The sequence below is a fragment of the Amblyomma mixtum genome, chromosome 8, assembly GCF_055824585.1.
Source record: "Amblyomma mixtum isolate Tamu chromosome 8, ASM5582458v1, whole genome shotgun sequence".
Taxonomy (NCBI): domain Eukaryota; kingdom Metazoa; phylum Arthropoda; class Arachnida; order Ixodida; family Ixodidae; genus Amblyomma; species Amblyomma mixtum.
Window position 1 is genome coordinate 113006419 of NC_143019.1, and position 17188 is coordinate 113023606.

Genomic DNA, 17188 nt, shown 5'->3' on the forward strand with positions numbered 1-17188 from the left:
GTTGTGTGAAACTTTGTTTTAGTGGCCACAGCATTTGTTCCATCCGCAAGAAATATAACTCCGAAGACGAAGTAGAAGTAGAAGAGATGTAGAAGAAAATAAAAATAATTCGGGCTCATAACTAGGAGCCGTCAGCAGCAAGCGACGGTGAAAGCGACGGCTAGTAATTGGAGCATGCCTGGAAATTGACATTTCCAGGCATGCTCCACATAAAATGGCGGCAAAATTTTAAATAACGTCACGCCAGCCGTTAAAACACATTTTCACTTGCCGCTTTGGGGCAGAAATGCTGCTATTTCTTCTATCAAAGTGTAATGTCCTACGCGATATAAAGTCTGCTCTAAAGTTTGCAGTCTCATCCCATATAAACAAACAAAAAGAGTAGCATCATGAAACTGTGCTACGCGGGCGCTTGTAAACGTGGACACAAATGTTAATGCCAGTTCGGCCGTAATCGTTCGCTGCACTGTGCCACAAAGAATTAAACGCTGCACGGAAATCAAAGGCCTATCTCGTCCTCTTTGGCTTGCGTGATTTTTAGAAGATAAATTAAGCAGCATCTGGGTTTTCAGTTTGTATTCCATCGTACGCGTTCTCACCTCACCGAGCGCCATGCCGAGCATTCTCAACAAAACTGCATAAGCCCCGATTAGAAAGTGGCCCGAATAAACCGCCCGTAAACGTGTCCAGGTCAGCCGTGGCGGCTACGCAGCCCGATTCTAAAGTGTCCAGAAATTCTCACCTGTCAGAAATATATAAGGAGGTGTGCCTCGTGTAACGATGCTGTAGCTGCGGTCTCCGGTGTGGCAGTAAGTGGTCATTTTCTTTTGCTGCACAGGAAGCTTTATTACGGAGGTCGACAGCCAAAAATCGCAGTTAGAGAAAGTGTGTGCGTGAGTAATTCTACACAGCCAATCATGCGTGTTCAGTGATTTGAAACACGTGGGAACAACGCTGCTGTTGTGACGTCACACTCCTATGTTCCAGTGGCGGCCCGCAGTAGAATACAAAATGCGAGAACGAATTGTATTTTACCATTTTTTCCGCAGAAGCTTTTCTTGGTCACCACTTTTAGCAGTACAAGCTTTGTTTTCATCAAAACGAGCAGCGAGAAGGTTTTCGATTAGTGTCCCTATAAGCCATTCAAGTGCCGTGTGTACATTCCAATACGGAATAAACTCGGTGTTTTTCGCAGAGTATTGAACGCCTAACAGTTATTTTCTTGGTCAAGCCACTTTGGTGCTCTTGTGACCGCAAACTTGTTGTTTTAAGTGTTGTTTAATAACCATCATTAGTGATATATCGGAAATCTGTGGAATAAAAAGTCGTTCAACGGACATGTTGGCCAATTTCTGTAGATTTTATATGTTCCCAGTGATATCGGTGCCTTGTTAAATTCTTCACTACCAGTTTCTTTACTCCATCAATCCACATCTCAGATCAAGACACCCAGCCAGAATTCCTCGCCATCTGGAAACACTTTCTCACCGACTTCACCCGAACAAAGCACTTACAAACGCCTTGCGATACAGTTTTGAACAAACAAAGAGTCCGCTCTGTGACAACTGCGGCTCGACCCAAACTGTGCAGCATATCATGCCTGAGTGTCCTGCGTGTTGTGACGAGCGTGCGCACTGAATGCATGAGCTCTAACAATTAAGAGTGTTTTAGGTCCCTTGGTCTGCCTTAGGCAACAAAGACATGCAATGAACTTTTTGTTTTCCTACCTAAATGACATTGGGCATTTAGAAAAACTCTAAGTTCGCCTTGCATGTTGTCCTCACTCATTCTTCAGGAAGTGAACTTTTTTATGCCATTTTTCGGACTGTACAATTCATCATTGCATATGTAACATCATTACTCGCCGATGCACCATAATATGCTTTTAATGGCCACATTTAATCTTCTCCCCTTTTATATTCTTTTATTTTACCTTTTCTGCACTGCTCTCCTTCCGTCTTTTTCTCCCATATTCCCTTCTTAATGCAGAGTAGCGAGCCAGTGATTTTTAAACGCCGCCTACATTCTTTGCGTTTCATTGAAGGGTTCCTCTTTCTCTCGCTCAGAACCGATTACACAACGTCTAGAAGTCTTACTTAAAGAACCCAGATGTTGAACAGTACACCTCAAGTTTCCCGCAGCGCAATTTGCGTATTTGAAGAGTGCATGGGGTTGGGCAAGTCGGTCATACATGGTTAAGCAAGGGTGCTGCGCAAAGAAAGACACGGACAAGAAGGCAAGGACGGGCGTAGACTCGAGACTCAGAAAACAGAGATACTTATATCGTCATGTCTGCCAAAACATGCGCTCGCGCAGTGAACGTTTTGGCAAACATGACGATATCGGTATATATCTTCTTCTGAATAAGCCCAGTCAAGAGTACGTGCCCGTCCTTGTCTCTTTTTGCGCAGTACCTGCATTCAACTCAATCGCGTGGAAGCGTCAGAGTTCATTTGCGGTTGACGTCTATGCGAAATCTTGTCCCCGTACCTTTATACTCGTACTTTTATTGACATAGTTGTTGTCCTCTCGTGGCCTGCAATTTAGGCAATTACCAGTCTCTCCTATTGGTTTATTGGGGTTTAACGCCCAAAGCGAGTCAGGCTCTCCTCCTATGTACGATGACAAACAAGATAACAGAATTCTGTACACTTGTTTGCATTCAACGGAGTATATAGAGTCTTCAAAAGAGCACAGCAAATTTCCTTGAGCAGTGGACGCCTCTATCTGGAAAGTAGGCACTAAATTTTTCTCATTTCTCCGTGCTCTTTCGTATTTTGGTTCAGACCAAACTTCGTACTGAAAAGAGTTGTTTTCTGACCAACTGAGGTTGGTGTCGAAAAGGTGTTGTTTGTGAAATCTGTACAAGACGACGACTTTGCGGATCCTGACAAGATCACTTGTTCTTTTCAACTTGCTATTTAAGTAAATAAAGGTGAAATGTCTTCAGGACCGATCTTGACTTCTGAAAATTTAGTGAATTATAATAGGCGAAGGTCTGCCTGGCACTTATGCGTTTCTTAAGCGCGCCAGCCTGCACTGTAGACTGGATACGGAACTTTGCGGGATGACAATTCATTACTGCTTTCATTTTCCTCTTGGCTCCATTTTCTTCTGCACATTTGTATCTCTTCATAATTTTCTCCTGTGCAACGAAGCAAAACGGTTTCGCTTCTGGTTTACTCTCCCTTCCTCTTTCAGTGTGGAACGAGACATCCGCTGCTCCGTAACTGGCATTGCATTCAGAAAAAAAATGTACATTGATCGGTAGCAGACGACGAGTGCTAACCACTCATCTTCTTTATCACCCGTTTACTTCCCTCATTAGGTCGTCTGCAAAGTCGTGCTGCTTGGACCTCAGGAGGCAATACGCGGAGCATGTCACAGTGAAACACTCCCTCCATGCTTAGATAAGGGATTCCCTACTAACAGCCGCTAGGTCACATTGGCATCAGCGCGGGTGGAAGCACACACTAATTACGGAACAAAACCAGTGTGCCAGAAGAAATAGATGATTTGACAACACCTGTGTATCAAACAGATAAAAGTGTTGCGTTTGAATGTTTCTCGTTCGGAAACCTTCAGTGCAGTCACCATAGACAACTTTAGTTCTATGAAAGTTTTTGGAAAAACTGCGTATGCGTGTGGAGACGCTCACCTAAGGGAACAAAGCAGCCATTTCACAAGCGCCTCCTTTCCCTTTAGCACTATTTCAATGACCTCTTAAACAGATTTGTGTCGCTCGCGCCAGTCCTTACTAACCAGAACTGATAGCACCACGAGCTCGCTGTCTAGTTGCTTTCTTGTGCACGCCCTAGCAAGGGATATCTCTGACGCTGCGGGAATAGGTGCTTCCGCCCGAGGAAGAACGTGTGCATAGCGCTGAAGAATCCGTTGCTGGTAAATGTTGCTTCCCTTGCTCGTTTTCTTTTGGCGTGCAGACTGTGGACGTGGACGCTCGGCTGGAACTCTCATGGCCGTTTAATATGGAGCTCTGCAAGGATGTCTTCAGGACACTCCCGGTGCTGCAGTACTGGCGCTACGAGGATGGAGGACGCAAGATCCACATGTCGCCACTCTTCTTCTCGGCGTACCCCTTTTGACTCCGCAGCTTTACCTTCCGGATGTCGTGATCACGGAAGCGCGCTCTGTGCGCTCAGCGTCCGATGCTTTTCAGGACATGGAGTTGGGCGTCAGGAAAGACAGCGGCTCCACTGAGGGCGCTACGCGTTGCTCTGCTACTTACTCTATCAGGTGAGGCTGACTGGGTTCGTTATGGTGTAGGAATCATGTTTTATTAATAAAGAGTGTCTGTCCATAGGACAACGCAGCGAGCTATAGAAAGAAACTGATAGGTGTAATGTTAAGAGATCGGAAGCGGGCGGAGTGGATGAGGGAACAAATGCTCGTTAATGATATCCTAGTTGAAATCAAGAGGAAGAGGTTGGCTTGGGCAGGGCATGTAGTGCGAAGGCAAGATAACAGCTGGTCCTTAGGGTAACGGAGTGGATTGCAAGACATGCAAGCCTAGCGGGCGGTGGCAGAAAGTTAGGTGGGCGGATGAGATTATGAAATTTGCGGGAATACGGTGGCCGCAACTGGCAAAGGACAGGGTTCATTGGAGGGACATGGGAGTGGCCTTTGCCCTGCAGTGGGCGTAGTGAGGCTGATGATGATGATGATGGATAAAGAGTGGTCACGTTGCAATCCGTACAAAGATTATTTGCCAGAAACGATCAGTTTGCAGCAGGAACGTGCGTGTTGCGAAGTTTATACAAGGCTCGTGCAATATCCATTTGAAATTGTATATCTCCCGCAACACATGGACGCCCTATCGCTCGTCGTGACTGTCATAACGAATGGGAACTGCATTCCGCCATTTGTGGAAACCGGCGCACTTTCTTCCTGTGCGTGCCAGTAGTCAAGAGAGCACAAGGAGAATGACTGCAAATGACACCCTTTGACGGCATGGTTCTTGTGGATATCACGCGGGTGGAAATCATTATTATGGGGAACAGACGCATCACATTCTCAAAAATGGAGGCGTCCACGCGGGATGCACATATGGCAATGCAGCGCTCGCACATCACAGAACTCACACTCTTCTTCGACAAGAACTATGTCATGCAGCACTGCCCCTTGCGGTCACTCTGCAGACGGTCAGTCGGCTACTGGCACCCACGGAAAGAAAATGAGCTGGCAACCACAAAATGAATGCCACCGGCTCGTACTGCCATCTGATGGCAGAAAATAGTCCGCAATACTAATGACACGCGCGACGAACGAAAGGGCGGAACATGCGGTGCGGGAGATACACACAAACCAACTCAAATTGGAATCAATATGATATAGCGCCCATAGTGTCTCACTCGAGTCGAGAACTTCACATCTTCGTGACCTAATATCCAGTTGCAGCTGCAGGGGTTTCTATGCTCCCTTCATTACTGAGGAATGCGGTTTATATAGCGTGTTAAAATTGAAGGCCTGAGGATCCGGACACGTATATCCTTCTCCATTGCAGTGGACTCAACGATCCTTAACTGTTGATAATTAATAAACGAACGCACCGAATTTTTACTATTTACACAACTCTCAAAGCGCCGTCTAACCTGCGGAAGCTACACTTTCTGAAAGGATATCTAGCTTGGTTTTCAAATGCTTTAAATAAAAGGGCATACAGGCAAAAATGTATTTTTGCGCTTGCGAGATAAATTTAACTGGAAAACCATTCCCACCAACCATTTTCCCGCGAAGTCAAGGAAAAAAAGTCCCGCCAACCCCATTGTCGAGTATGTAGTGGTTGTAGAGTCCGATGTTAATAATCACCTTTCCAATCTTTTTCGATAACAGAAAACTGGGCAAGTTGGAACGGATTCATCTTAAAGCAGCGCGATACACAGGACGAGAGAAAGAAACTGTTGCGATCGTGTCGTCTCTTGTTTCTTTCTCTCGTTCTGTGTATCGCGCTGCTTTAAGATCAATCTTTTTCACATTGCCAGAAACGCAACGGGTCACCTTAGCGACTGGCGCAACACCCGCTACTCAGCTGGCGCCAACATAGTCGTCAGCTTAACTTCGCCCAATGCAGGACAAAGGCCTCTCTCGTATTTCTGCTAATAATCCAGGCCTGTGCCAGTTGCGGCCGCCTTATTTTTTTGGAGATCCTAATCTAATCCGCCCCCTCCCTTCCTGCCTCCTCCTGTTACGCGTGCTTTGTCTTAGAGTCCAATCTCTTATCGCTTTAATTGCATATTAATGTTGCTGTCGCATTAAATTCACTACCCGTGCCCATTTCTTGTTGTGGGGTAGCACGCCCAGGTTTAAACGTCCAGGCCCGTTGAACCGTTCAGGTTCAAGCGCTTGAACTCAACGTTTCAAGGGTTCAGGGACATGTCAGGACTCAGCACCTCAAGGTTTACAAAATCAACACTTGTAGAAAAGCATAAACTGTATTCGCAATTATAGTTGCGCTGCTCTTTAATCGGAAGGGAAAGGGTGGGATAGGTCGCTCTACTCTTTACTGTGTCCTGCACCCTTACATCATAATCCACTCCGTGAAGCGCTTAAGGTCGCATCTCCGGTTTGCGAAGCTGTCTACTTTCGTTCAGAGCAGAAGCTGAGTGAAAATGCCGTTACCCACCATGGTAACGGAATTTTATTATTATATTATATTGCCACGTATCATTGTAATGTCCGTTCGTTCGCGCAAAGCCGCAAAGAAAGGGGTGTTATCATTTTTGTTTGTGGCGAGAGAAGCGACCGGACTAATCTCGATTGATCACAGCCATGAAGAGCTGCATCTACGTGTTTCCAGATTAATCTAGATGATCTCGACGTGTTATCTCGAAGTTTCCTTGCCGGCTTTATATTGAGCGATGCCGCGAGCGGCAGACATTCGTAGCCCGACGACTGACGAGCACGTTTGTTGCTTACGCCGCCGCCGAGTGATTCAGTGCTTTTGCGGGCGCAAGTCAGCCCAAATAAAGAGCTTCGTTTTCAAGACTGGTTGGTGTCTCCCTGACCGCTGGACTGCCGTCACTACAACGTGACATCTGGTGGAGATGCTGGGTAGCCTTCCAGGTACCGGACAACCCCTGCAAGTCCATCGTGACGCCAGTCCTTTGAGTTATTCACCGGAAGACCTGACTCGAGTCTACCACGCAGCCTCTGGAGCCTCGAGCCATGACTTACGCCGCAGCAGTGCGCCGTCCTGTACCTCGACGACGGGACCCAAGCCCCTATCGCCATTAGCCAGCTGCGCTGGAGCGCCGCCCTCTCGCCCCAACTCGCCCGTCCTACGAGCGTCTCACACGGCCTAGGAAATGCGACGAGTGGAGAACTTCCGACCAGCGCCGCCCACTATGCTTCCACTGCGGAGATGCCCGTCACATTCTCCGGTACTGCCCATACAGGAGAATGGGCATCCGAGGGTTCTCTTACAACGCCCCACGACCCCGACCCGGCCAGCGACCAGCCGAAATCGAGGAGTTTTTTCGTCGGGAAGAATACCCATCGTCGACCCGCCTATCACGTTCTGTCCCTATCGTCACCGCGCTAAGTATCTCCTACCCGAGGCTACGCAGTGCGTGGACGCTTCCCCAGCCCCCGAAGGTTAAACTGAATAAAGCAGCCTCTGGAGGTGAGGTTGCTTCTGAGCGCAACAACTAAGATCCTCCATCGACGAAAACAGAAGACCATGCCCCCTACGACGACGACGACCCCTACGACAACGACGACCCCTACGACAACGACGACTCCTACGACAACGACGACTCCTACGACGACGACGACCCCTACGACGACGACGACCCCTACGACGACGACGACCCCTACGACGACGACGACCCCTACGAAGATGACGACCCCTACGAAGATGACGACCCCTACGAAGACGACGACCCCTACGACGACGACGACTACTACGACGACAAATACGACGACCCCTACGACGACGAAAACTACGGCAACACCGACGACGACACGGCCTGACTTGAAGCTTTTACCGCTGCCCTTAAACCTTATTATGAACGCTAAAGGACTCGAAGTTAGCATTCTACGTGTTTATTTTCGTTTTAAAGCATCGAGGCGATGCTTCTTTGAGAGGGTGTAATGCCACGTATCATTGTAATGTCCGTTCGTTCGCGCAAGGCCGCAAAGAAAGGGGTGTTATCATTTTTGTTTGTGGCGAGAGAAGCGACCGGACTAATCTCGATTGATCACAGCCATGAAGAGCTGCATCTACGTGTTTCCAGATTAATCTAGATGATCTCGACCTGTTATCTCGAAGTTTCCTTGCCGGCTTTATATTGAGCGATGCCGCGAGCGGCAGACATTCGTAGCCCGACGACTGACGAGCACGTTTGTTGCTTACGCCGCCGCCGAGTGATTCAGTGCTTTTGCGGGCGCAAGTCAGCCCAAATAAAGAGCTTCGTTTTCAAGACTGGTTGGTGTCTCCCTGACCGCTGGACTGCCGTCACTACAACGTGACATCTGGTGGAGATGCTGGGTAGCCTTCCAGGTACCGGACAACCCCTGCAAGTCCATCGTGACGCCAGTCCTTTGAGTTATTCACCGGAAGACCTGACTCGAGTCTACCACGCAGCCTCTGGAGCCTCGAGCCATGACTTACGCCGCAGCAGTGCGCCGTCCTGTACCTCGACGACGGGACCCAAGCCCCTATCGCCATTAGCCAGCTGCGCTGGAGCGCCGCCCTCTCGCCCCAACTCGCCCGTCCTACGAGCGTCTCACACGGCCTAGGAAATGCGACGAGTGGAGAACTTCCGACCAGCGCCGCCCACTATGCTTCCACTGCGGAGATGCCCGTCACATTCTCCGGTACTGCCCATACAGGAGAATGGGCATCCGAGGGTTCTCTTACAACGCCCCACGACCCCGACCCGGCCAGCGACCAGCCGAAATCGAGGAGTTTTTTCGTCGGGAAGAATACCCATCGTCGACCCGCCTATCACGTTCTGTCCCTATCGTCACCGCGCTAAGTATCTCCTACCCGAGGCTACGCAGTGCGTGGACGCTTCCCCAGCCCCCGAAGGTTAAACTGAATAAAGCAGCCTCTGGAGGTGAGGTTGCTTCTGAGCGCAACAACTAAGATCCTCCATCGACGAAAACAGAAGACCATGCCCCCTACGACGACGACGACCCCTACGACAACGACGACCCCTACGACAACGACGACTCCTACGACAACGACGACTCCTACGACGACGACGACCCCTACGACGACGACGACCCCTACGAAGATGACGACCCCTACGAAGATGACGACCCCTACGAAGACGACGACCCCTACGACGACGACGACTACTACGACGACAAATACGACGACCCCTACGACGACGAAAACTACGGCAACACCGACGACGACACGGCCTGACTTGAAGCTTTTACCGCTGCCCTTAAACCTTATTATGAACGCTAAAGGACTCGAAGTTAGCATTCTACGTGTTTATTTTCGTTTTAAAGCATCGAGGCGATGCTTCTTTGAGAGGGTGTAATGCCACGTATCATTGTAATGTCCGTTCGTTCGCGCAAGGCCGCAAAGAAAGGGGTGTTATCATTTTTGTTTGTGGCGAGAGAAGCGACCGGACTAATCTCGATTGATCACAGCCATGAAGAGCTGCATCTACGTGTTTCCAGATTAATCTAGATGATCTCGACCTGTTATCTCGAAGTTTCCTTGCCGGCTTTATATTGAGCGATGCCGCGAGCGGCAGACATTCGTAGCTCGACGACTGACGAGCACGTTTGTTGCTTACGCCGCCGCCGAGTGATTCAGTGCTTTTGCGGGCGCAAGTCAGCCCAAATAAAGAGCTTCGTTTTCAAGACTGGTTGGTGTCTCCCTGACCGCTGGACTGCCGTCACTACAACGTGACAATATTTTATATAATATAATATTATATTTCAGAAGGACGGAAAAATATTATTTATTATATTTTCAGAAGGACGGAAAAAATTATTCTCATTTGTTACTTTAACCAAAAAGATGGGAGAGTAATCTATTGACCGGATTGGAAAGAAAATATGTGCGCTTTCACTTTCAGTAATGGTGAGGAAAGTGAAAAGGGAAGACTTTACACCACATTCGTTGGATCCGAGCCTGTGCCAGCTGCGGCCGCCTTATTCCTTCGGACATCCTAATCTAATCCGCCCCCTCACTTCCTGCCCCCTGTTAGGCGTGCTTTGTCTTAGAGTCCAGTCTCTTATCGCTTATAGCATCTTAATCTTGCTGTCGCATTAAATGCACTGCTCGTTGTCATTTCTTGCTGTGAGGTAGCACGCCCAGGTTTAAATGTCCAGGCCCGTTAAACCGTTGAGGTTCAAACGCTTGAACTCAACGTTTCAAGGGTTCAGGGACATTGTAACAGACTATCGTATTTTACAGAATAAAAAAAAATTCAGTTTTACAATAGGGGCCTTGCATGTATTCTGTAAAATACGATATCCTGTCACAATGTAGGCGAGGTCTGACTAGGATATGCTCAGCCCTTTTGTTATGCAGTGCGGCGTGAAGTCATTGGTTGACTATCACATTATATTCAGCCAACCTATGCAAGGAACCTTTGTGTTGTACAAGGTCTGCACATCTTATGTTTTCACATTGCTATGCACTGTATGTCGGCTCATGCAACGCGTACTGTTGCTGCCTTACAATGGAGAAGGGCTAGTAAACCTGCGCTTGCAGATTTTTGTGACTGGCTTCCCCATTGCTCATGGAAATGAAATTAGATTAGGACGGCTGCGTACGCCCTATTGAAAGAAAAGTTGCAGTGCCATCTCTGATAGTCCCGTTTTTAAAGGGCGCGGCGTCTTGCAGGGTTAACTAAGAACTTTTATTTCAGACTCTTTTGACAAAAGGTATTATGGTTGATAGCAGGGATGTCTTCAACCCTTGTCAACGTCTGTGATAACGCATGAGGTTTAGAATTTTCTAAGCAACAAAACAATTCGAATTAGAAACGCACCTTCATACTTTCCTGCAGACATATCACGACTGTCGACTGCCCGATGGACTTCGCAAGCTACCCAAAGGACGTCCACGAATGTGACCTCAGTATCGCAATCAGTAAGAAGCTTTCAAGTGCTCTGTCTCATAGTATGCTCTTGTAGCTCGAAGAAAAAAACGAAGTGTAAGAAAGAGATCAGCAGCGAGCCCCCTACGTAAAGATTTGAAATATACGGCTGTGTTGTGTTGTATAATTCGTGCATACGCAATAAAGGAATAATTATTGACATCCACCCGAGCGCAGCCATACGGCGACAAAGGAGAGCTGTATAGCTTTCCTTTGTAGCCGTATGGCTGCGCTCGGGTGGATGTCAGTGAGTAATTACTCCCTTATTACAAATCTACTCCACCTTGGGGAATTCTCCTAAACATTTGACCAACACAGTTCTCACTTCGAGTAATTGATCATTTCGCTCTCGCCCTACCATAAGCTTGCCGTCAAGGTTTGCTAAATTGGTAGAGCGATTGCTCCGGTGAAGCGGTGGTCACGCGTTCGAACTCCGAACGAGGATGAATTTTTATTTAACTACGAAGTTTCTGAGAAAGTTGTTTAGCTTTCTTTTGTAACTGTAAGGCTGCGCTTGGGTGGATGCAAATGAGCAATTACTCCCTTATTACAAATATAATTTGGGGGATTCCCCTAAACATTTGACCAATTCGTGCATATCTTTGCAACCTCACTATTGACCAGACTTTTGGCGCTGTAACAAGTTCAACAGCTATCTCGCCGGGTTTAGTGATGGTCATTGTCAAAGTGCACTAGCTGTGTTTCAAAGGGAAGTTTCAACGCCGCGACCAAGGCACGAAAGAGATGGTGGAGAGGTTAGCCACGTAGAATGCTTGTTTTATTTCTCTACATATCTAAGTTTTGACCGTCTTTACCATGGACAGTCACCATATTTAGCGGGTTCTTTTAAGGAGGAACAATATGGTAATTGCTTTACAGGAGATGCTTTGAACATGCGCAGTCCAATTGAAGTCAGAAGTGATCAGAACACCCAAGTACCGATATTCAGTCACACCTTGATTATTACTTTATTCACCGAGTACGCATAATCGTATTTAGAAGTTTTTCTTCTAATCGACAACAAAGTTTGATCTAAATTAATCGTCGTTTGCCATTTTTTGCTCCACTCTACGTTTTTGGACTCCCTACGTTTTTGGCCTGTTTCACATGGCAGGACGGTTGGCATTGTATAACGCTGCATTAAGTTACAGCTGTTTTCCGCTGTCAATATACTATTATTTATAATTGTCTTCTCTGGTACAGCGCACGTGACGTCATGCTGGAGTCACTCCATGTGGAACAATCGCCGAGGTCCATTGCAATGAAATCATGCCTGACGCCATTTCGTGTTAACCAGCCTATATACCAGGGTGTTAAGCCTACGGCACCAGTGCCGCAGAACCACGGATGGCACATTTACGAGCTGTCGCTGTAAACATTAAGCACAGTGAATGAATTCGCTCCGTGATTTTCGGTGAGGGCTTTCGCGTGCAACGCACACCAAGCGCATTCATTCGAAGCAATGAGCAGGTTATCTGATCCCTCCTGGAATTTGGAGACTCTGTTGTTTACGCCGGCAACTGCAACGTGCCCGCTCATGTCACGACGTCAAGCAACTCTCTATTGTTAAGTCGCAGAACGATCACACTGACGCTAATATTGAATGCAAACCAGACGGAAACTTTCTGCAAGTCGTCAGCGACTATACGGACGATATGTTCAGTCAAAAAGAGTCAGAAACCAGAGTGTAGGCTGATAAAGCTCTCAGTGTGGCGAGCTTTCTCTGATCTTTCAGTTCGCATTGAATCACCAATTTTTGCGGTAACTGCAGAGCGAAAACGTCGTTAATTTTCATGTGTTTCTAATCACAGGCGCCCTTCCGGATGCCATTACCAGTTACACGTGGTCTAAAGTGAATCCGATAAAAGTCAACCCTAGCCTGGACCTTGTCCGCTTTGAAGTTGCCGTGCGCGGGAAGCCGTCTTTCTACCTGGACACGCAACAAGGTTAGTAGGATGAATTGAGTGCGCTCTTAATGACGCCGTCAAGTACGGCTGCCTTTAAACTTACTTGCAATCTCTCGACGCACTATGCTCTGAAGGAACGCAGGTGAGCAGAGCCAGGCGGTGCTGCATTCTTCCGTAACATCTAGGTTGCTACAGAGAGGGTTGGCATCTGCACAGGCAGTCCTGGAACGTACGAATTCAGGATGTCTCACTTAAGACATTAAAATATCTTTAAAAATAGGCTTTTTCAGTTAGAAGAGCGCTTTTTTTCGGCATAATATTGTGAGCGGTGGAACACGTTATAATACAGCTAAGGCATGTTAACTAGCAGGCTGATTAACTAACATTGCATAGTTAACTTTTAACTATTACTGTTAGGCTCCTTAATTATTGAGAGGCGTGTACCCAGCGTAATTTGTATCCATATAGGTTTTTAGAATTTCGAGAACGCTGTTACTTTCGGCGCTGCAGCCAAAAAAACTTTGGCTATTTCGACGATTTACATCTACTGAGGGATTGCTTTGCCTGCAGGCGTCTCGAAAGCGCACGTAATTTGGCGCGATTTACCAGAGACCAATATTTGTTTGGTCGCAGCGGCGAGAGTAACCGCGTTTTAAAATTTGTAAAGAGTGTTACGGATGTTGTTTGTCGTGGGGTACACGCCACTCATTAGTTAAGGAAAGTAACAGCAATAGTTGAAAAGTTAACTATTCATTATTAGTTAACTATCTTGCTAGTTAGCACGTCTTAGCTGTATTCTGCTGTACTGCACCATTGATAGCGCTATGGCCAAAAAAGCGCTCTTCTTAAGCAAGAAGCCTATATTTAAAAATTATGCCAACTCTTTGGTGAAGCGCCCGACAATGGTTTGAAGATCGCCAGCGTGAACAGGAAAAATAATTTGTTGAAGTCGCGATTTAAATAATTTCTAGCCGTTTGTTAATAATATGTTACCAGTAGTCAGACGTTTAAAACGCAGAGCCAAAGCCTGGATTAATGGAATACTTAATCTGAATTTACAAATTTGTTTCGCGTGGAGTGGGTGCTCAGGTTAACGACAGACGGTTCCAGAAGCAAGCGATTGACAGCTTCTTCGATGTGTCTTCCCAGGCACGTCGGTTTGCCGTACACGTTTCTCTCAAGCAGTCAAGCTGTGCTAAGTTGCCTGCTGGAACCTTTGATTACCCTGGGAGGGCTCCGCGAAACCATACCTTGGTTAAGGTCGCCTCACAGGGAAGCGGTATTATCCTTCCCGGTGCCCGCAACAGTGCTTTACTTTAGCGTTAGGTGTTGCTAGCCTCTAGGCCGGGTTTACGAATTCCCATATTGAAAAACAGCGCGAAGGACGACGGACAAGAAGACGCCAGGCAAGCGCTGTGTTTGTCTCGCCTCTTCTCGTCCGTGGTCTTTAGCGCTGTTTTTAAATACGGCAATTCATAAGCAACTTGACCAGCTTTTCGAACTCCTGGTTTACGGTAGCGTTCGAGTTTTCATCTGCACCGCAAGCCCTGACTACCCGCTGGCAGGAACTTGTGTTTCATTACTATTTAATGCGCGGCTATGGTAGAATTGTTCCCGGCCGAATTAACGCAAGGCTGACCCCACATTTAGCCACCAACAACCTAAACCTCACAAGCTGTCTCAATAGTGGAAGGGTGGATTTAAAGAGAGAAAAATACAATTTCTCTACAACCGAAAGTTGGCTGAGTTGCAATGTGCACCTCGAAAGATATTGGCAGTGGACCGGAGCAACTTCCGATGGCCATGGTAGCCTAGTGTATCGCAGAATCTCCTCATTCCTTCGAATTTTTCCGCTGTCTTCCCCACGATGCAACCACTTTCCCAGATCGAAGCCTGTTTTCTAAAATTTCCCTCTAGACATAAGGTTGGAAATTCGGGTTAGGGACGAGGAATGCTCCCGTAAGTTGCTGTTTTTACGCTAGAGTTTTTTTGTTAGATACTCATTTCAGCTGAATATTCCGCGCCCAAGGACGACTTCAAGAACGTGTATGCTTGCTAGCAGACAATGAGCTTCTAGTCTTCCGGGTGCAACTCTCCGTTCTTTCCTCTCGTCGTTTAGACGTTGTTGTCTAGCATCCCGCAAGAATAACTACAAAGATGGAGAAATGGTTGGGGCCAGTACACGAAATGGGAGAAAGAGATGAAGGCACCTGGAGTCCAATTGAATAGGCTGAAGAGCCGCAAATATGAAGCCCTTGGCTGCAGAGACTCGTTTGGTAAGATGTACAATGAAAATATTGCCACGCGCCCAACGCGCCGCGCGGCCTCCGCGCTGAGTCGAAGACGACGACGAAGCGGCGGTGGGCTCTCGCGGCGCGCTGTTCTGTTCGGTGTCGTGGAAGCTGGCTCCATAATTAAAAGAAGGCTCCCGGTCTTAGGTTCTTCCCGACGTCTACCTTCACGGCTCCTCTGGTCGTGACACTGGTGGAGGTGCGGCCGATGCTCCCTACTCCTGAGGACGACTCGACGCGTCCGCCTCTTGTGACCACCCCTGTCCATCGTGCCAGCCGGAGGATCCGCGGCCTGTCCCCCGAGGCCCTTACTATTGTCAACGCGCCTTCAACTACCACTCCACTCATGGCGACGCCACTGCCCGCCCTGCCTACGACTGTCCCTGCAGCCAGCCCCACCTATCTCACCCTTCAGACTCCACGCACGCCTAAGCCCTTTCACGGCGACCTGTTTGAAGATGCCGAAGACTGGTTGGCTCAATACGAACGGGTCGCGACCTTTAACGGCTGGGACGACGCTACAAAGCTGCGTAACGTTTACTTCAGCCTTGAAGACTCTGCACGAACGTGGTTCGAAAACCATGAGACTACTTTATCTACGTGGCCGGACTTTCGACGTCAGCTCCTGAGTACGTACGCCAACAGCGACCGCCGGGAGAGCGCAGAGCGTGCACTGTCCTCTCGAATTCAGCTTCCCAATGAGGGTGTTGCCATGTACGTCGAGGATGTGAAGCGTCTTTGCGATCGCGCCGATCCGGCCATGCCTGAAGAAAAAAAGCTGCGGCACCTGATGCGCGGCGTAAAAGACCAGCTCTTTTCCGGCCTCGTGCGGAACCCGCCCAACACCGTCGCGGAGTTCCTGGCCGACGCCGTGCACATGGAGAAATTGCTGCGGCAAAGATCCCAATCAGTACGACCGGGAACTGCGCCAAGCGTCGACTCTATCAACGTTGGACCGGTTCGACCATGATCCCAGGACGAATCCGGACTCCCTTCGCGAACTCATCCGTTCCGTGGTCCGCGAGGAGCTGCAGCACCTTCAAGCCACCTTTGCCCCTCGCGTCGATTCCGTCACCAGCGTCATCCGCGAGGAAGTCCGACAGGCACTCAGGGCACAAGACGCTGCAGCTGTGCCGGCGCCGCAACCGACCCCATACGATCCCGCGCCGTACCCGACTCCTGTCCAGCCAGTCACGTACGCGGACGTCGTGCGCCGCGCGGCCCCATCTCCCGGGCCTTCGCCTTACACCGCACCATTGGTCGCGGTGCACTCTGCCCAGCCGACTCCTTACTGGGCGGATAGGCGCCAGGCACCGCGGAAGACTGACCTCTGGCGCACTCCGGATCAACGCCCGCTCTGCTACCACTGTGGTGAGGCCGGCCATCTCTACCGGCGGTGCCCCTATCGCGAAATGGGACTACGCGGTTTTCCTGTCGACAGCCCCCGTCCACGCCCTGGAGAGCGCCCTCAAGACATCGCCGAGTATGTCACCCGCCAGCGTAGTTCACCATCTCCTCCGCGCCGCGAGTCGCGATCGCCCTCTCCACGCCGGTCTTCGCCCTCTGGGTCCCGTTTCGCCTCGGGACAACGTGGTTCCTCGAGCCCTCGTCGGGAAAACTAGCTCCGGCGGCCTTTGGAGGCGAGGCCGCCGAACGCCGTTCCGACGCAAAGCTTCCACCGCCGCTTCGTCGTCGTCTTCGACTCAGCGCGGAGGCCGCGTGACAATATAGTGGATATGGGGGTCAGAGTAAACAGGTCAGGGCAGTTGGACGCAGCTAAGAGATGGCTAAATGGTGTCCAGTAGAAGCGGTCATTTCCCAAGAAGGGGCGTAGCCTTTGTGATGATGATGAGCATAATGTTTATCACTCTTCATGTTGATTCTGTTGCGTTTTCTACAAGTT

General features: G+C 48.8%; 1 long non-coding RNA gene across 1 annotated transcript; it reads left to right on the top strand.

The window, feature by feature from the left end:
- The first annotated feature begins 3955 nt into the window (after positions 1-3955).
- Positions 3956-12974, top strand: LOC149333976 (uncharacterized). Its single transcript, XR_016284980.1, has 3 exons — positions 3956-4254; positions 10998-11080; positions 12899-12974. It is a non-coding gene; the product is annotated as an uncharacterized LOC149333976 (long non-coding RNA).
- The last annotated feature ends 4214 nt before the right edge of the window (positions 12975-17188 follow it).